The 21,046-nt window shown below is 43.3% G+C and overlaps 1 protein-coding gene across 1 annotated transcript in view; it reads right to left on the reverse strand.

Annotated features, from left to right (window-relative positions):
* Positions 1-21,046, reverse strand: part of corin (corin, serine peptidase) — a 207,132-nt gene that overhangs the window by 130,848 nt on the left and 55,238 nt on the right. The window lies entirely within an intron of this gene.

Raw genomic sequence — 21,046 nt, forward strand, 5'->3', positions numbered from 1 at the left:
AAACCCTGAAAATACATATATTTTATTGCAAACAGGATTTATGTTTGACAAAATGAAATCAGAGGCTTGGAAAGTTGACCAGCTTAATTATCTGTTTTTAAATAGTCGCTTGGTAATACAGAACTTAAGTACAGCTGCAAAAAGAGACATGTCAAAGCTTTTAGTCTTGCACTCATCAGGACATTACACAAGAATACCAATATAAGAGGAAAACAACAATTTATACTGTATGAGAAGAATGCCGCTTGGTTGGCAAGTACGCATTTCGGTGCATTTGCTCCTGTTTGAAATTTGCAAAAAGAGACAATGAGAAATGTTTCTTGTGCTAGCTTTGAAAGTTATATCCAGTTATAAGTTATTTTGTTTGTTTTCTGAAAATAATTCATTACATTGTATAGGTTAACAGACCATTCTGGTAACTGTACTGTTTGCATTCCAGTCGCTATTAATTACTCCTTAGGAAGAAAAAAATGTTCTTTGTTTTGTTTTTAATTCATAAAGACATGGATCGGTCTGATTTTCAAGTGGGGAAAATGAAAATCTACCCCATGTTTCATTTTTGCTGTGTGCCCTCAAATCCTATCTTGTATCACTGTTTTTCTTTTAATTAATTTCCAGGATGTCGGTGTTGCTGGCTAGGCAAGCATTCATTGCCCATCCCTGGATGCTTAGCTCAGGATGGCAAGAATCCAGTTGTCAGGTCGAGGCTAATTTAATTTTTTTTTACATCTTGTATACTGGTACAAGTCCTGTACACATTCATATTAAGCAATGAGACACAGGCCCAGATTGTGTGGAGTCATGCAGATTCTGCAATTCTCACCCGAATGTGGAACTTCCATTGGAAGTAAGCAGCAACATAGGAAAGTAAGTTGTCAAGAACAGGTAGAAAGTCTACAAATGGATGTAGACAGGTTAAATCAAGGGCAAGAAATTGGCAGACAGAATGTAATGTGGGAAAATGCAAACTTGTCCACTTTGGCAGCGTGTAGAAAAGCAGTATACTATTTAAATGGAGAAAGATTGCAGAAGTTGATAGTACAGAGGGATCTGAGTGTCCTGGTACATGAATTGCAAAAGGTTAGTAAGCAGATACAACAACTGATTAGGTTGGCTAATGGAATGTTAGTTAAAGTTTTTAAGTTTATTTATTAGTGTCACAAGTAAATTTACATTAACACCACAATGAAGTTACTGTGAAAATCCCCGAGTCGCCGCACTCCAGCGCCTGTTTGGGTACACGTAGGGAGAATTTAGCATGGTCAATCCATCCAACCTGTGCACCTTTCGGACTATGGGAGGAAACCGGAACGCCTGGAGGAAACCCACGCAAACACTGGGAGAACATGCAGACTCCGCACAGACAATGACCCAAGCCAGGAATTGAACCCAGGTCCCTGGCACTGTGAGGAAGCAGTGCTAACCACTGTGCCACTGTGCTGTGTTTATTGCAAGGGGAATGGAATGTAAAAATAGGGATGATTTGCTATAGTTGCACAGGGCATTGGTGAGACCACACGTCTGGAGTACTTTGGCACTTTTAATCTAATTTTAAAAATTATATTATTGAATTTTCCTGAAAATCAGCAAAGGCCAATAGCAGGAGGGAAAAATGGCATTGAAACCATTGACAGCCTTCTCCACTGCATAGTCTCACACAGAAAAAAAGCAGCAAGGGTGGGTCCCATCCATTTCACTGTGAAAATCCCCTAGTCGCCACACTCTGGCACCTGTTTGGGTACACTGAGGGAGAATTTAGCATGGCCAATGCACCCAACCAGCACGTCTTTTGGACTTGTGGGAGGAAACTGGTGCACCCGGAGGAAACCCACGCAGATATGGGAGAACTTGCAGACTCCACACAGACAGTGACCCAAGTCTCTGATTCCCCTGCCCCGCCAGCAACTTTGTACCTCCCTTTTAAGACAGAGGTGAGCAGAATTTCTTTTTTCAAAGGCTTCAGTTAAGGGATTTTGTATATTAATTTTCCTTTTATTTCCTTATTGTCTGAAGCTTTCCATGTACCACCATCTGATAATTCAAGATGTGGAGTTGCCGGCGTTGGACTGGGGTAGGCACAGTAAGTAGTCTCACAACACCAGGTTAAATTCCAACAGGTTTATTTGGTAGCATGAGCTTTCGGAGTGTTGCCCCTTCATCAGGCGAGTGAAGAGTTTGGTTCACAAACAGAGCATATATAGACACAAACTCAATTACAAGATAATGGTTGGAATGCAAGTCTTAACGGGTAATCAAGTCTTTACAGGTGCAGACAACGTGAGTGGAGAGAGGGTTAAGCACAGGTTAAAGAGGTGTGAATTGTCTCCAGCCAGGACAGTTAGTGAGATTTTGCAAGCCCAGGCAAGTGGTGGGGGTTAAAGATACTGTGACATGATCTGTCACACTATCTGTAACCCCCACCACTTACCTAAAAGGCCATGCTAAATTCTCCCTCAGTGTACCCGCCCTGTACCGGTTGTGTTTCTTCTTTTGGCCTTAGCACTCCAACTATATTGGCAGTGTGGGTACTTCACCGCAGGTCGATTTCTGCAGGTGAAATGCTTCAGCCCCACATTGCCAGCAAAGCGTGTGGGTCTTATTCCACCTCTCACCAAATAATGATGTTCCCTTTCTCATTGTCACTGCATGTTTTATTAGAACAGTTGAGAATGGGCCCACCAGCAAAACAAATCTATGTTATTAAGGGCGTCCAGTCCTCCAACTGTGAGTAATCTGATTTAAAATAATTGAAATGACTTTTTTTTAAAAAGCTTTACTAAATTATTTAATATTTTGATTGGTGTGTGCTGCTCAGTTTCTTAGTAAATAGGGTATTTTTTAATGAATAAGCATTTAAAACATACCTATTAGTGTCTGTATGCCTATGAAGCAATCTGAAGGGCTTTCCCAAAAAAAGTGCCATCAGCAATCTTGCAATTATAATCTAGATGTGTAGCTGGCATTATGGTCTGGGCAAATGAATCTAGAACCAGGGTAAAAGATGGAGGAACACAAATCTAAGTCGTTTTGGGCCTACCTACTTACTTTTCAAATAGCCTGATCTTTTCCTCTGGTTTGGCTGACTGCAGCTAATTGTGCTGACATAACCAATGGAAACAACTGGAAACTTGATCCTATAATCTTTAAAGCACACAGTCATTTTAAGGTCAGGATGTGGAACTGAAGCTATCTGAATATTTTGTCAGAGGATCATAACTCTTCAATGATTTAGAGTATCTGAACTACAATGGACTGGATTTTCCATTTTAAACCTTATTACCATTTATAAGATCTTGATAAGTGATATTCTATATGTGGAGAATGGGCAATAATAACTGTTCTGTTCATAGCGGTATTTTATTGAAAGGGCATAAGTATACCTAAATTAATTTAAAATCTAAATTATTCCCAATAAAACTGATGGCATAGTTGAGAATTTAATTTGAAACTCATCCTAGGTATAAAATAAAACATATGGCAAATAGGAAACATTCTATTTATTATCGCAACATATCTTATCCACACATGTAAGTAGCAAAATGACATAACCACTGCGGCGGCTGTAGATTTAAAGCTTATAAGCACTTAACTCTTAATATGTCTCGTTCCAATTGTGTCCTCAGTTCTAACTATTCCAGTAGTGAAGTAGTTAATTGTATTACTAAATGAAGTTCCACATTGAAAAGAAACAGACCATTTCAGGACAACAGTTATAGCCCACAGCTCTCTACTTGAATCATATTTTCTCACCTGAATCGTTTACATTAAATATGGGTACAAGGATGACCACTTATAATAATCAAATATTTGGATAAAATCAACAGAAGGAGAGCTTGGAAGGAGAAGAAATAAAAGAATGATAGCAGGGACAAAGTTTTACTTAGATACTTAAATACAAATTGTTATCACCAAACTTTGCAAGCTAAATAACAATACTGCAGCCACATTGATTGGCAGCAGAATCCTAGAATATATGCAAGTGTTGCAAATGTAACATTTTTCTGTAAAGGAACTTTGGTTAAATCTGATTAAGACTTATTAAAAGAACAACTGAAAAGTCATTCAAAGATAGAACAAAGTGATTTGACTTACAATTTAAAAATATACATCAGTATCATCTCTTTACTGGCAGCACCAGGATACCAACTGGAGAGAGCGCTCACATCCTTTTAACTGCAGTGCAAAATGTTTGATTTCTCCAGAGATGGAGCAGCATCTACAAGCTCTATATGATAAAGTCTTGTCTTCTGGATTGAGGTGCACTGCTCTTCAAAAGTTGACTGAGGTTTAAATCAATCCTTGTCATTACAAACTCAGTGTGATTGACAAATAGTTCTCATAAAGTTTCATTGTGTAGAGGCTTGAGATCTGTAATGATAATGGAAGTGCAACTGGAACCAGGAATGTGTGATTCATCACAATTTGATTAAATCTATAAATGCTCAATGCATTAGATAGACAAGGACAACAGAGAAAATAAAGCTCACATTGCCTCGCAATGAACAACAGTGAAAAACACACGTTCACACAGATCCCTCAGCAATCCGCAATTGAAAATTCCAGAAGTAGAAGGAGGTGGAACATCTTCCTCTGAACTATTTAATGCCTTCACATTCCTATGGCTTTCATTGGGTTTAATAAGCCAAAGGTCCATTGAATGCAACCCAGCTTCAGTGTCACAATTTAGGATTCCAGTCATGTTCCAGAATTGCCATGTATCAGGGCTTCACCCAATGCTCATCGGTATTACTGAAGATCCATGATTGAGTCAAGTTTCCCTGAACAGGGATTGATGTGTATGTGCAATTGTTTCTGACCAATATCACAACAAGGAAAAAGGATTTCTGAGTGCCACACTGTTGATTACTTAAACAAACCAATGCAGCTTTACTACAAGGTGTTGCCTGATTGAAGTCCAACATGAAAGAGAGATAAAAACCCACAAGTGCCTTTGGAGACATCACAGCACATCGTGTGACTAATCACACAGAGATGCATTGCTTTACAATACATGACAGGGACTAACAATCAAATGAATAGAATATCACGCGGAATACTACATATTGATAAGCTAAAGGGCCCAATAAAGAAATGTTGATACAAAGGAGTGTCTACTTATTATAATCATAATCCAGCAAGAATCTAACACCTGGGCAGTGATTTAAATGTATGGTAGGATGTTTTCACAGAACTAAACTATAATATATATAATTTAATATTACTTCAATCACATATGCAAATTTTAACAGTATTGACTAACAAGTTATCAATATATAGCACCTTTAGTATCATGTCAGATTCTCTGGCCTTGCCTGCAATTGGGATCTCCGGATCCATTGCAGTGAGTGAAGATTTGGCTGAGGACCAAATTCTCCGTTCTCACTGGCAGTGACAGCGGTGTGTGAACGGCTAAAGAATTCTGGCCATAGTTAAACACTTCATGTAGCTCCACAGGAGCGTGTGCAGTAAAACAAAATAAAACCCGAGCAACATAAGGAGATATTAGGTTAAATGACCAAAAGCGTAGTCAAAGAGGTGAGTTTGCAAAATGTCTTAACTAAGAAAAGTGGAATAGAGAAGCAGAGAGATGTAGAGAGTGTGATGCTACTGTGCCATTAAGAAATGTATTTGTGTCATTTTTCTTATGCAGGATTTGTTTTATCAGTCAGTTCTATTAATGGTGCCACTTTGTCTGTACCTAGCAGCCCATGTTGTTACTGCAGCAGCATAATTGATCTTAATAGCTGGAATGTTTGTTTTAATCTGGACTCATGCAGGGTTGTTATTTTAGTTTTTTCTCCTAGGGCTTTTCAAAGTGGGGTTTGACAATTAAGGTCATGTGATGGGTGGGGCTAGGCTCACAGAGTGAAACCCAGCTCAGTTGCTGTTTAGTATCTGTAGAGAAAAGAAATAGCTTTCTGACTGCCTCTTCTCTCTCTGGATTTGGAGACTGGGCTCTGCCAGAATATAGGTCTCTTTCTCTGAATTTCTGTTTCTTGAACATAGATCTTTCTCTGGAAGCTGCTGTGTGGGAGTCAGAAGACGAGTATCTTTCTCTATCTGTCCAGAGGGTTAAAGGACTGGAAATCTAGCATCCACATGAGCATATCTGTTTTTGGTTAATTGGTGTTGAAGTAGGATTTATGTCTATGGGGATATTGCTTAAATTGAAACTATAGAGAGAGAAAGTTGTTAAGAATTATACTTGGTCATATTTAAGAATTTAAATTGGTATAAGTTATGCTAATTCTTTTTGTTACATTCAAACTTGTTCTTAAATAAAGTTTGTTTGAATAAAAACTAACTCGTGGATCAATAGATTCTGGAGTGAAACACCTCATGCTCACACTAATGCCAAAATTAAATAAAGTTGGGGTCTAGGCTAACTTCATTATATACCTTGAAGTTTCTGAACTGCTGCCTAACAAGAGGATATTCCAGAGTTTGGGACCTAGACACCAGTGGTGGAGTGGTTAAAATCAAGGATGTTCATGAGGCCAGAATTAGACAAATGGCGATATCTTGGCGGGTTGTGGAGGAGATTACAGAAATAGGGAGAGGGGAAGCCATGGAGGGATGTGAAAACAAGGACAAGAATTTTAAAATCAAAATCTTGCTCAACTGGGCATCAGTGGAAGTCAATGATCATGGTAGTGATGGGTGAACAGAACTTGATACAAGTTAAGACATGGGCAGAAGAGTTATGATGATCTGAAGTTTACGGAGGGTGCAATGTGGGAATACATTGGGATAATCAAGTCTAGAGGTAACAAAGACATGAATGAATGTTTCAGCAGCAGTTGAGCTAAGGCACAAGTTAAACCCAGTAATGTTAAGAAGGTGGAAAAAGTCCTTTCCAGAGATTTTTTTTAAGAATGTGCATTCATTTACATGTTGCCAAGCAACCTGTGCACCAGTAGTGAAATTGGATGTGGGAGATGTCGCCAAGAGGGAACTCCCACATGCTACAGGCACAGCATGTATGAGCAGTAGAGTACTTAAGTAATATCAGGTATGATTATGTGCTGGCCAAGATGGCACATGGTCGCTAGCACAGGGCGGCATGGTGGCACAATGGTTAGCACTGCTGCCTCAAAGCATCAGGGACCCGGATTCAATTCCAGCCTTGGGTGACTATCTGTGTGGAGTTTGTATGTTCTCCCACTGTCTGTGTGGGTTTCCTCCGGGTGCTCCGGTTTCCTTCCACAGTTCAAGGATGTGCAGGTTAGGTTGATTGGCCGTGCTAAATTGACTCAGTGTCAATGTCAGGGGAATTAGCAGGATGGATGCATGGTGTTATAGGGATAGGGTCTAGGTGGGATTGTTGTCTGTGCAGGCTCAATGGGCCGAATGGCCTCCTTCGGCACAGTAGGGATTTTATGATCCATTGATTTTATATCTGTCCGGCAAGTGAAAGAAAGTCCAAGCCAACACATTACAAAACATAATTATGTTTAGGCACACGTTCAACGCTGCTAGTCAGAAACCCAGTGAGTCGATGCAGTTATCCGCCTCAACAGCGAAAATTCTGGCAAGTGCAATTTTCATGCTCTCACTGACAAACTTTAATGGAACACAGTGACAATGTGCGCAAGCGGTTGTTCCGTGAGAAAAACTTAACATTTGAATCTGCTATTAATATTTGCATGTTGAATGAACGGTCCAAGAGGAACACTAAAGGACTGAGAGGAAAAACTGAAGTTTTCCAGTACATATCCCTGCTCAAACTGCAGCAGCCAGCACCAAAAAAAGAAGCACATGCTTTGCATTTAACAGGCGCCGTAATAACTGTGGTAAATGGAATCACTTTGCCAAGTGTTGTAGATCAAAGCCATATCACCCAGCTACTATTGCAAGACATACTGCAGCCAGTACCTCTCCAAAGCTCAGCATGTAAACAAAGTCAGCTGGAGACAAAACAAAATCTTGAGACCCTGGAAGCATTTCACTGCGTATCTGCTGACCTGATCACTGGAAAGGGTGAAATATCCACAATGCTCAACATTGCTCGCAACAATGTCAAACTGAAAGTCAAAATTGATACTGGGGCAAAATGTAATGTTTGTCGAAACTGCTGCTGAAGAAAATCGAGTCCTATGCTACCAACCTAGTGAACCACGTTGTATACAGTGGACAGACCACATGCACTGAAGGCACAGTTACCTTGGACTGCATGCGGGGCAAGTTCCAAATTCATGCAGTCAACCAGGATGTTAAATCGCTGCTGGGTCTCCTTGACAATATTGTACTGGGACTAGGGCTGGGCATGCATGCCTTATAGCAACAAGCACCTGAGGTGCAAGAATACAGGGACCAGTTTAACTATGATGTTATTGGGAAGCTGCCTGTTATCTATCACATGAGGCTGGGTGATTCAGTGTCACCCACTGTCTGCGCTCCAAGAAGAGTGCCCCTTGCCATGAAACAGAAGGTAATAGACAAACTAGACACACTGACAAGACTTGCACCCCGATAGATGAGGCCACGGAATGAGACTCTGTATTTGTAGGTGCAGTGAAGAAAGTTGGCAACCAGAATTTGTGTCAACCCAGTTCATCTTAACAAAGCACTTCTGAGGTCTCACCATCCAATGACAGTTGAACAGGTCATAGCAGACATGCCCAATGCCAAGAACTTCAGCATCTTGAATGCAAAATGCAGATTTTGGTAAACCCCACTCAATGAAGAATCCTCTAAGCTTATACATTCATAGCTCCAGTAGACAGATACAGATTCCTGCGAGTGTCCTATGGTACTTCCACTGGTGATGAAGTTTTGCAAAGATACAGCTCTTTGCAGGCCAACCTTGTGAAGTCAGCATTGATGACATCCTAATTTGGCTACACACAGTGGAGAGCACGATGAATGTCTATGTTTGGTCCTCAAAAGAATCAGAAGCTTATAGTTGAAGCTCTGCCAAAAGTAACTTCAGAGTTAGTGAGATCCCCTGCATGGGCCACTTACTGACTGCCAATGATGTGAAGCTAGACAATACAAAGGCTATATGGCAGATGTCCACTCCTGATGACAAATAAGCACTGCAACATTTCCTCAGCATGACAAATTACCTATCAGAGTTATTCCTTGCTGCCATGAAGTGACTGCACTCCTGCGTCAACTTCTCCACCAGGATGTGGAATGATGCTGGCAGGAGCACCACAACACTGTATTCAACAGACTCAAGGACCCGCTGTTAGCCTCTCCAGTGTTACAATACTTCGATGTCTGAAAACCTGTTGTGTTGTCAGCAGATGGATCTCAGCACAAGCTTGGAGCAGTATGCATCCAGAATGGCAGACCAGTGGCTTTTGCATCGAGGCCTTCACTGACACTGAAACTCGTTATGCCCAGATGGAAAGAACACCTCATCCTTGTCTTTGCCTGCCAGAAATTTCATGACTTTATTTATAGCTGTCTAACCACTGCCGAAACTCATCACCAGTCAATCATCACCATTCTCTAAAAGCTCCCCCATACTGCATCTCCATGCCAGCCGAGAATGATGTTCCAGTTCCAACAATGCAATCTAAGTGTGATCCATAAGGAAGAAAAAAACTCTGCTTAACGGATGCCCTTTCAAAGGCTCACCTGCCCACCATTGAGCATGCTGAGGGCATCGACATTCGGACAATCCAAGTGCTGTTGTCACGGAGAACAGAAGAATGTAAAACTGCCCTGTCAATGGACTACACACGCAAACAACTCTGCAACAATTTTGTGAAGGGTTGAACTGAAATGGCGAAAGAGCTTCACCATGGTATCCACGCTTTTTATGCCATGAAAGAGGAATGAACAGTGCAAGATGGACTGGTACCGCATGGCCAGAGCTTCATAATCCTTCACTCCCTACAGAAATACTACAGCCAGCTACTCCACCAAGGGCACCCAGGGGACAAAGCAACCAAGTGAAGGGGAAAAGAAATGTACTGGCCGTTAATGTACGGCAACATAGAGAGGGAGGTGTCCAGGTGTGTGCATCATGCAATGCGCTCAAGCCTCACCAAACTAAAGAACCACTGCATCTTCTTGAGATCAGTAAGAAGTCTCACAACACCAGGTTAAAGTCCAACAGGTTTATTTGGTAGCAAATACCATAAGCTTTCAGAGCGCTGCCCCTTCGTCAGATGGAGTGGATATCTGCTCTCAAACAGTGCACGGACACAGAAATCAAGTTACAGAATACTAATTAGAATGTGAATCTCTAAAGCCAGCCAGGTCTTAAAGGTACAGACAATGTGGGTGGAGGGAGCATTAAACACAGGTTAAAGAGATGTGTATTGTCTCCAGACAGAACAGCTAGTGAGATTCTGCAAGTCCAGGGGGCAAGCTGTGGGGGTTACTGATGTGACATAAATCCAACATCCCAGTTTAGGCCGTCCTCATGTGTGCGGAACTTGGCTATCAGTTTCTGCTCAGTGACTCTGCGCTGTCGTGTGTCGTGAAGGCCGCCTTGGAGAACGCTTACCTGAAGATCCAAGGCTGAATGCCCGTGACTGCTGAAGTGCTCCCCCACAGGAAGAGAACAGTCTTGCCTGGTGATTGTCGAGTGGTGTTCAATCATCCGTTGTCGTAGCGTCTGCATGGTTTCCCCAATGTACCATGCCTTGGGACATCCTTTCCTGCAGCGTATCAGCTAGACAATGTTGGCCGAGTTGCAAGAGTAGGTACCGTGTATCTGGTAGATGGTGTTCTCACATGAGATGATGGCATCCTTGTCGATGATCCAGCATGTTTTGCAGAGGTTGCTGTGGCAGGGTTGTGTGGTATCGTGGTCACTGTTCTCCTGAAGGCTGGGTAGTTTGCTGCAGACAATGGTCTGTTTGAGGTTGCGTGGTTGTTTGAAGGCAAGAAGTGGGGGTGTGGGGATGGCCTTGGTGAGATGTTCGTCTTCATCAATGACATGTTGAAGGCTCCGGAGGAGATGCCGCAGCTTCTCCGCTCCGGGGAAGTACTGGACAACGAAGGGTACTCTGTCCACCGTGTCCCGTGTTTGTCTTCTGAGGAGGTCGATGCGGTTTTTCGCTGTGGCGCTTCGGAACTGTTGATCGATGAGTCGAGCGCCATATCCTGTTCTTATGAGGGCATCTTTCAGCGTCTGGAGGTGTCTGTTGCGATCCTCCTCATCCAAGCAGATCCTGTGTATTCGGAGGGCTTGTCCATAGGGGATGGCTTCTTTAACGTGTTTAGGGTGGAAGCTGGAGAAGTGGAGCATCATGAGGTTATCCGTGGGCTTGCGGTATAGTGAGGTGCTGAGGTGACCGTCCTTAATGGAGATGCGTGTGTCCAAGAATGCAACCGATTCCGGAGAGTAGTCCATGGTGAGTCTGATGGTGGGATGGAACTTGTTGATGTCATCATATAGTTGTTTCAGTGATTGCTCACCATGACTCCAAAGGAAGAAAATATCATCGATGTATCTAGTGTATAGCATCGGTTGAAGGTCCTGTGCGGTAAAGAAGTCTTGTTTGAACCTGTGCATGAAGATGTTGGCATATTGAGGTGCGAATTTGGTCCCCATGGCTGTTCCATGTGTCTGGATGAAGAACTGGTTGTTGAAGGTGAAGACATTGTGGTCCAGGATGAAGCGGATGAGTTGTAAAATTGCATCTGGAAACTGGCAGTTGACGGCATTGAGTACTGAGGCCGCTGCAGCAATGCCATCATCGTGGGGGATGCTGGTGTAGAGTGCCGAGACATCCATTGTGACGAGGAGTGCTCCTGGTTCAACTGCTCCATGTGCGCTGAGTTTCTGTAGGAAGTCCGTAGTGTCGCGACAAAAGCTGGGGGTTCTTTGTACAATGGGTTTCAAGATGCCCTCAACATAGCCGGAGAGGTTCTCGCACAGGGTTCCATTGCCTGAAACGATGGGACGGCCGGGTGTGTTTGCCTTGTGTATTTTTGGGAGGCAGTAGAGATCTCCAACGCGTGGAGTACGTGGGATGAGAGCACGGAGGGTGTTTTGAAGGTCCGGATCAAAGGTTTTGATCAGAGTGTTGAGTTGACGGGTGTGTTCTTTGGTCGGATCTGTGGGTAACTGTCTGTAGTGTTCCTCGTTGTTCAGTTGTCGATACACTTCTTTGCAGTAATCCGTTCTGTTCAGTATGACGATGGCCCCTCCTTTGTCTGCTTCCAGACCTTCTATGGTCCCTCAGCACAGCAGATGTATTTGACTGGGATGGAATGGACTGGAATGTTAATTCATTCTTAGGGTGGTATTAAGTTGCTTACGTACCTGACATGAAGAGCACTACAGTAATCCAAAAGCTGAAGAAACACTTAGGCATTCTACATCAGCTAATGATGATCAATGTCAGCCAGTTTATGTGGAGCCAGCTCAAGAACTTTGTGCGCACACGGGACTTTGAACATGTTCCAAGCAGCCCACTCTATCCACAAACAAAAGGCTTGGTGAAGAGTGCAATGCGTTCAGGAAAGCACCTCCTCGAAAAATGCCTCCGTGACAACTCAGACTTTTATGCTGCATTGCCTAATCTGCACAACCTGCCAAGGGAAGGTCTGCCTTCACCAGCATGGAGAATATTCTCCAGATGCACCAGGACCATGATCCCTGTTGCCAAAAACACTGCTGCACCCTAAAGTGAAATCGAATGTGAAGGAAGCCCGTATAAGAAACAATTACAAAGAGGGAAGTGCTGCTATGACTGCAACGCCTGCAAACATTGGCCTCTGGAGCCAAGCTAGACGGTCAGAATGCAAATTATGTGGGGTTATGACAAACTGGCTGTTGTGCACAGCCATGCTCCCAACCCAACAGCTCCATGGTCACCTCAGATGGTGCCATGCATGTCAGGAAGCAGCACCATCTGATTCAGGTACCTGAACCAATCCCGCTAACTGCCACAGAAGCTGCTGTACTGAGTTTGCAATCCGTGCCCTTGTTGCTACCAATATAACAAACTCTGCAGCTACAATGCCTATCCCAAGCTCACCTGGTGCTATCTGCCATATGGAAAATAACCTGGCTGCCGCCCAGGGCAAGCTAACTATGTGCTCAGGGAGGCTGAATAGACCAAACCCCACTCTCACCCCCCCCCCCACCCCCACTCTCACACCCCCCCCCCACTCTCACCCCCCCTCCCTCCCCTCCCCCCTCCCCCCCCTCCCAAGTTTAAGACTATGTAACTGCCTAAATAGGCTCTTTCTGAAAAATGGGAGAGGGACATGTTTAGGCTTTGTGCAAGTTTTAGCTGAAGTTCATGTTCTGTGCATTCAATTTCTCCATTTTATTTTACTGCCATTTTTGGTACTATTCCTTCTTCATGCACCTACAGATTGTTCTAACTAAAGTGAGGAAAATGTAGAATGTGCATTCACTTACATATCGCTAAGCAGCCTGTGCACTGGTAGTGATATGGGGCATGGGGGAGGGTGCCAGAAGGGCACACCAACATAGCTACAGGCACGGTATGTAAGAGCAGTAGAATACTTCAGTAATAAACCGTTGAAGCTGTGTCCTCATTCCCACACAACCAGACATTACAGGTACAAATGTGTGCTCAGAAGTTCATCTTGGGTTCAGATGTGTGCGGTTGTGAACATACAGTTAGGCTGTTGCTATGGAGAGAGTGGAGTCAGTGGTAGGGAACAGAGTTTGGAGTGGAGACCAAAAACAATGGATTCCCAATATTTAATTTCTTCTCTTCCAATACTGGATGTCAAATAAGCAGTCTGATAATTTAGGAATAGTGGAGGAGTTAATGTTGCGGTGGTGGTGGTGGAGTAGTCAGTGTAGATGTGAAAACAAACTGTGCTTTGGAATTATATCACTGAGGGGTAGCATGTGAACAATCAGAGGGGTCAAAGATTGATCCTTGGGAGACACCAAAGGTGCAGGAGCAATAGAAACCATTCCAATAACACTCTGGCTACAATTAGATAGATGCGAATGTAGCCAGGTGACAGCAGTCCCACCCAAACCCACAATATTAGTGTGAATTATACTTCAAATAAATCCTAGATGCTCAAAGTGATTTAATGTCCATAAATAATTGAATTACTCAAATAGTAAAATGAATGCTAAACACCTTCTAAAAGAGGAAACTGTATTTCATAACAACGTGCATTTTATCAGTGGAGTTTCTAAGGGCCCACGGAGTAGGAGCAGGAGGAGGCCAGCCAGCTCTACCAGACTGCTCCACCAAAATGTATTTGAAAGAATAGGTCTACAATTTATGTGAAGAGCGTCTATGAAATATGTTAGGTTCTCAAAAGAAAACCAGAATATTAAGAATAAACAAAATATGCTGACCATTACAACCCTACTAACACATTAATCTATCAGATATATCCATTTTCTGGTGTTAGAAATAGTTTTACAGTCAATAATTAGAAGTTTTCGTCAAACTGAGCAAAACTGAACTCTTGTTTTCCAATTAAAGTTTAAATCTGTTTACTTTGGTGAAGAAAGGAAATGAATTCCATACATTTATTCAGGGTCCAACATTACTAGAACATTCATCAAAGTAAATTTAGTGAGTATTTATGAAATATTTTCACTTGTCATTCATTCTCTTATTCATATTTTTGCACTGAAAAATCTGCCCGTCAAGATGTGATTACATTATCTATCACTGTTAGCTAAATATTGCCTTAAGTACAGGACTTTGGTAAAGGAATGTAGGAACCTTCAAATGACGATATTTGCTGTTTTCATATACTCCCCTGTTTCACAACCACCAATGCTCCACTAACCATGGATGAATTTACTCAGGACTTCTGACCCATGCCATGGCACATTAATCTGGTATATTCTACCAGCCCAATGCAAAACCAATCCTCAAGCAGGATTTGTAAAATCAAAAGCTCAATCTGATAATGTAAAGAATTTTAAAAATAAAACTTAAAATCAGAAATGTCAATGATAGAAGGATATGTATTGTTTATTGGCCTTAGTTCTTTATGGACTAGATTATCTTCTGTGGATAAAGTTTAACAACAAAAATAACGTGAATATGCTGCTGAGCAAGAAATAAATTACAGGACATTTCTTCATTTTTTGCGACTATTCACAGTTAATATACTTGTAAAAGTTAGCCTCAGAAATAAAATAAATGCTTGTTAAGGATTCACAAAAGTACAATTTAAGAAAAGCTTTTCTTAGGATGGTAAAACATGAGGTGATCAATGATCTAAGGTCACATAGATATCAAAATAACTTATGGTCTCAGACGCAAAAGGCATAACTTTGACTGTTAGCCAGGATCTACTTGCAGAGGAAGTTAGAATGTCGTCAGCCAACTAGTCTGGAGAAAATACTGCTCTAGAGTTCCAGGTCTGGGCTTGTGATACGTCTGTACATTTCACAGACATGGAATGATACCAAAAACGTAGCTATGTATCTACACACAAAAACAGAAAATGCTGGAAAATCTCAGTAGGCCTGACAGCATCTGTGGAGAGAGAATAGAGCCAGGGTTTTGAGTTTGATGATCCTTCGTCAGAACTGAGTCATAGCTATGCATCTAGTTGGCCAGGCAGAAATGTTTCTTCATGGCCCCACTGCTTATCTATTATTCATTTACAGGGTGTGCGCCCTATTGGCGAGGCCAGCACTTATTGGCCATCCACGGTTCCCCTTGAGAAACATTCCAGTTACTAATGCTCAGCACAGATGACTGAACAATTTCAGGTCTGGAGCTTCACCAGGGGCCTAGCTCAATCTGGCAATGGCTGTCCCTTTGCTTCCTTTCTGACATCCACCTATTACATAGTATTGGCATCAGATCCAGGAAAGCATAACAACTGATGCTGTACAGAGCCTTGGTCAGGCGGCATTTTGAGTACTGCAATCAGTTTTGGGCACTGAGCCTCAAGAAAGCTATCCTGGTCTTGGAAAGTTACAGCGCAGATTTACCAGAGTCATACACAGAGGACAGGTTGCACAAACGTGGTTTGTACTCCTTTGAGTTTAAAGAGGGGTGAGGGAATGATTTGTTCAAAATCTTTAGAATGATTATGGAATTTGATAGGACGCATAAAGAAAATCTATTTCCTCGGTAATGGATCCCAGAAAAAGGGGAATGGAAATTTGGAATTGACCACACCAAATGCTACCGATAGGATCAGTTGAAACTTTCAAGACTGGGATTGATATGGATTTTTGTTAGGTCAGGATATTAAGGGATATAAAACAAAGGCAGGTAAACAAAGATGAGGTTCAGATCAGCCATAATTTAACTGCACAAGGAGATGAATGACCTTTTTCTGTTCTGACAATACTGTGATGCGGTGGTGAATAGTTTGACATACCTTTGCTTTCCAATTGTATTATCTAATGTTGCTGGGAAACACTTGGAACACTGACAGTTTAATTTGGGCGGCACAGTGGCACACAGTGCCAAGGACTCGGGTTCAATTCCAGCCTTTGGTGATTGTGTGGAGTTTGAATGTTCTCCCCATGTCTGCGTGGGTTTTCTCCAGGTGCTCCGGTTTCCTCCCACACTTCAAAGATGTTAGGTGGATTAGCCATGCTAAATTGTCTTTTAGTGTTTCAAGATGTGTTAGTTAGGAGGCTGAGTGGGTTAAATATTTGGGGTTACGGGGATAGGGCCTGGATAAGGTGCTGTGTCAGTGGGTCAAGTGCAACTCAATGGACCCAATAGCCTCCTTCTGCACTGTAGGGAATCTATGATTCTATGAATTTCCTTATCAAGGCTTGGCAAGATGCTGGTTCTAAGACAGAGAATGACTGCTCAGAGTGGCTAAAACTATTGTGCTGCAAATGATTGGACAGGCAACTCAAATGAAATATTGGTAACCATGGAGCCTTGGATCAGGTGCTTGTCATTGCTGATAGGGTGGACCCAACACATCAGATAATGCAGATAATAACTGATGCAACAACTTGCATTCGTGCAGCATCGTGAATGTGGTAAAATGTCCCAACGCACTTCACAGTGGCATTAAGAAACAAAATTTACCACAGAGTCACACAATGATAGCAAGACAGGTGACAAAAAGATTGATCAAAGAGGTAAGATTTAAGGAGGAGAGAGGAGCAAAGAGGTTCAGGAAAGGAATTCCAGAGCACCAAGTCTTGGCAGCTTAAGGGACTGCTGCCAATGCTGGAGAAAATAAAATTGGGAATGTGCAAGATGCTCGAATTATAGGGCTACAGAGACCCAGAAAGTATCTAGGGCGGAGAAGTTTACAGAGAAAAGGACAGATGAGGCCATGGAGAGATTTGAAAACAAAATTGCAGTGTTCAAAGGCCAGAAGCTAATGCAGTTGAAGAGAATGTGGTGCAAATTAGGATACAGGCTGCAGAGATATGGATGAACTTAAATTTGCAGAGGATGAGAGGCCAACTAGGAAAGAATTGCAATAATCAAGCTTAGAGGCAACAAAGGTTTGGATGAGGGTTTCAGAAGCAGCTGAGCTGAGGAAGGATGGAGTTGGGGATTGTCAAGGAGGTGGAAGTAGGCAGTTGTGGTCAGAAGCCCATCTCAGAGTCAAATAGGACACCAGGTTAGAGTCTGTACATCACTAAATGGGATCCAATTAAAGAACAAGGAAGGCCCTTTGTTAGAAGAAAGGAGGAGCCCTTTAGAATGGTATGTAAAGCTTCCTTGAAACACTGAAGAAATCCACAAACATTGATTATGATGCAGCACATCATAGAGCTAAGAGGGTCATCAAAGAGTTGAAGCAGAATTTCCCGAGGGTGTGTAATTGCACAAAAATAATCCTACATCATCTAACCATTGGTTAAAATTCATCATCAGCTTTCAAAGGTTTCCTGTTGAGTGCTAGTAACTACCTCCCCATCACCACCTCAGACATCAGCTCCCTCAAGTCCATTTGCCCCCCATAAGCCTGCCTTCTGCATCCAGCCTTTGTTCCAACCTTTCACTCCACCCTTCCAACATTCACCTGCTTCCCTTTCCCAGCCTTGATTCAGCGCTTGCTAATGGTTCTTGAGTGAAGTTATGCCAGGTCCCAAGAAGGAGAAAGCAACATCTATGGGCCTTAAAGTCATGGAAGAGATGAAGCTCACCAGGCGCACTCCATTTATAAATAGTTGTAAAACTGAACATTCTAAATTCTCGCTTTTAATTTGAAGGGTGAACTTAATTCAGGTGAGGTGGCCTTTTAATTAGCATTCATGAGATGCTAATACATGCAAATAGGGTACCCAACAGAAGCTTGACACACAGTTAACCCGCTTTGAATGTTAGGAAAACAAAATTCCAACAGTTTATCCCACCCTTGGGAAACTGCTATTTTGCCTCCTGCCAAATTTAGTGTCCCTGCCCACCACAATTCCACTTCTGGCAGGATCATAAAATTCCCCCAGTCACTTGGACAACGGAATTCTAGTTAAGAAAGGAATGTGCCCAGATGTAATCTAATCATGTCAAACGGACAACCGGAATCCACCAGCCATGACCGTATTTGGGTCACTGGGCAGACAGTCATGTGACAAGCCAACTAACTCTTTGTATGTTTAAGCGCCTGTTTCTTCTGCATTTCAGAGTGCAAGCATATATGATGCTGATGAAGCAAGACCCTGAGTTGGTTCCCACTCTCTCTTCTCCCTCAATCCAAACTTTGGGCCATGTGTGCTGTTTGACTATTCACACGCCACAACAGAGTAACAAATCAACCTAACAATGGCTGTCTTTAGAAGAAGAGATAAGTCGATCATCAACATCTTCACTGCCTCAATATCGAAACGAAAGACCACTGAGTTCAACTTGAAGCCAGCCTAGTCACCAATTTTCAGGATCTATCTATCCCTTTAACTTAACCAGATTTTAAAATGTTTAATTTATCCTCCCACTCTGTAATTTATTGTGTCTGTGCGTGTAAACTTCGAGTATGTGTAAAAGTTGGACTTTTTTTTATTATTTTACTGTGAGCAGATTTTGTATAACAAATACTATTCTCTTTCCTTTTTTAAAATGTAAGGAAACGTAAACAGGTAAACACTCATTGAAGACTAGCTTGTGTGCTGCACACCATGGGGGCGATTCTCCAGCCCGCTGAACTGCTTTTGTAGCGCAGCGGGCTGGAGACTCTCGCGGAGGCTGTTTCACGGGCTCCCCGCTGGGCGCCACGGCCTCCGCGTGTCTGCAGCAGCTGGATTTCCACCAGCTGCATAATTTATTAAAATTAGCATTTCCATACAATTTTTATATCATTAGCAGGCCCAGGACTGAAGTCTCCAGTCCCGCTAGCCTCTCCCCCACCAACCACCCCACCCTCCTCCTCCTCCCCCCCCCCCCCCCCCCTCCCCGCCAGGAACATTTCACTCCAGCAGGGTTTAGAGTAGCTCCCCACTTGCAGGGAGCTGGCAGCCCAACCCTGCTGAAGTGAAGGGGGGCAATCGAAGCCTCACAGAGGGTCGGGTGCCAGGGAGGTGTCCCCTGGGCATTGCCCCCTTGGCAGTACCAGCCTGGGCCCTGACACTGCCCAAGCAGCAAATTGGCCATGCCCACAGGGCGTATTGGCATTGCCTATCAGGCATAGGGCAGTGCCAAGGGGGCAGGGTTTAATGAGGATGGGGCCTCTGGGCGGTGATCTTTGGGTGTGGTGGGTCTCGCTGCCAATCTGTATTTGGGCTGAGTGACAGAGGGAGGGAGGCCAGTGATCAGGGCTGGCCATTGAGATGGGGGAGGGGGCTGGAGGGGGGACGGTCAGGGCTGCCGGCTTGGGAGGGGAGGGAGGGGGTTGGTACTGCTGGTGTGGGGGAGAGGGGCGGAAATCGGGGCGGACTGGGGTTGGGTGTGGATCGAGACTGGCCCGGGCATGTCTGGGGCACCAGTGATTGAACTGGCCAGCAATCAGGAGGTCAGCAGACAGGGGCCACTGCACATGCACCTATCTCGGCACTGATAGATCGGCGCATGCGCAGTAGCCCGTTCAGCGTGCTGATTTCAGCCTCTCCAGCAGGAATATGCCCCACCCACCACTTTTCAGAATAATTCACGCTAGTGACCTCTGCAGTGCACAGAGTGTGGGAGATTCATTTTGAAACTCTCGCTGAAAAAAACCAGCGGGATTAACTCCAGCGAATTCGACACTTAGAATTTTTCTGGGAGAATCGACCCCCATGTTTAAACATTTTAAACTCTGAAAGCATGTGTTTCCAACTAGAGAGGGGGCTATACTGGACCTAATACTGGGGAATGAGCCCGGTCAGGTCATCAAAGTTTCAGTAGGGGAACATGAGGCAAATAGTGACCACAATTCTGTAAACTTTAGGATAGTAATGGAAAAAGATGAGTGTTGTCCTATGGGTAAGGTACTGAATTGGGGGAAGGCTAACTACAGCCGGATTCGGCAGGATTTGGTGGCTGTTGATTGGGAGAGGCTGTTCGAGGGTAAATCCACATCTGGCATGTGGGAGTCTTTTAAGGAGCAGTTGATAGGACTGCAGGACAGGCATGTGCCTGTAAAGAGGAAGGATAGGAAAGGTAGGATTCGAGAGCCATGGATAACCAGTGAAATTGTGGGTCTAATCAAAAAGAAAAAAGAGGCATACATGAGGTCCAGGCAGCTAAAAACAGATGAAGCACTGAAGGAATACAGAGAATGTAGAAAAGAACTCAAACAGGGACTTAGAAGGGCAAAAAGGGGTCACAAAATGTCCTTGGCAGACAGGATTAAGGAGAATCCGAAGTCATTTTATACATATGTTAGGAACAAGAGGATTGTTAGAGAAAGAATCGGACCTCTCAGGGACAAAGGAGGGGAGGTATGCTTAGAACCAAAGGAAGTAGGTGAGATCCTAAACGAATACTTTGCATCAGTATTCACAAAGAAGAGGGACATGTTGACTGGTATTGTCTCAAAGAGATGTGTTGACCCGTTAGAAAAAATCTCAATTAGAAGGGAGGAAGTGTTAGGGTTTTTAGGAAACATTAAGACAGACAAATCCCCAGGGCCGGATGGCATCTATCCTAGACTCCTCAGGGAGGCAAGAGATGAAATTGCTGGGCCTCTGAAAGAAATCTTTGTCTCTTCACTGGACACAAGTGAGGTCCCAGAGGATTGGAGGATAGCAAATGTGATCCCGTTATTT

This window comes from Mustelus asterias, chromosome 1 (assembly GCF_964213995.1).
Source record: "Mustelus asterias chromosome 1, sMusAst1.hap1.1, whole genome shotgun sequence".
NCBI classification, from domain to species: Eukaryota; Metazoa; Chordata; class Chondrichthyes; order Carcharhiniformes; family Triakidae; genus Mustelus; species Mustelus asterias.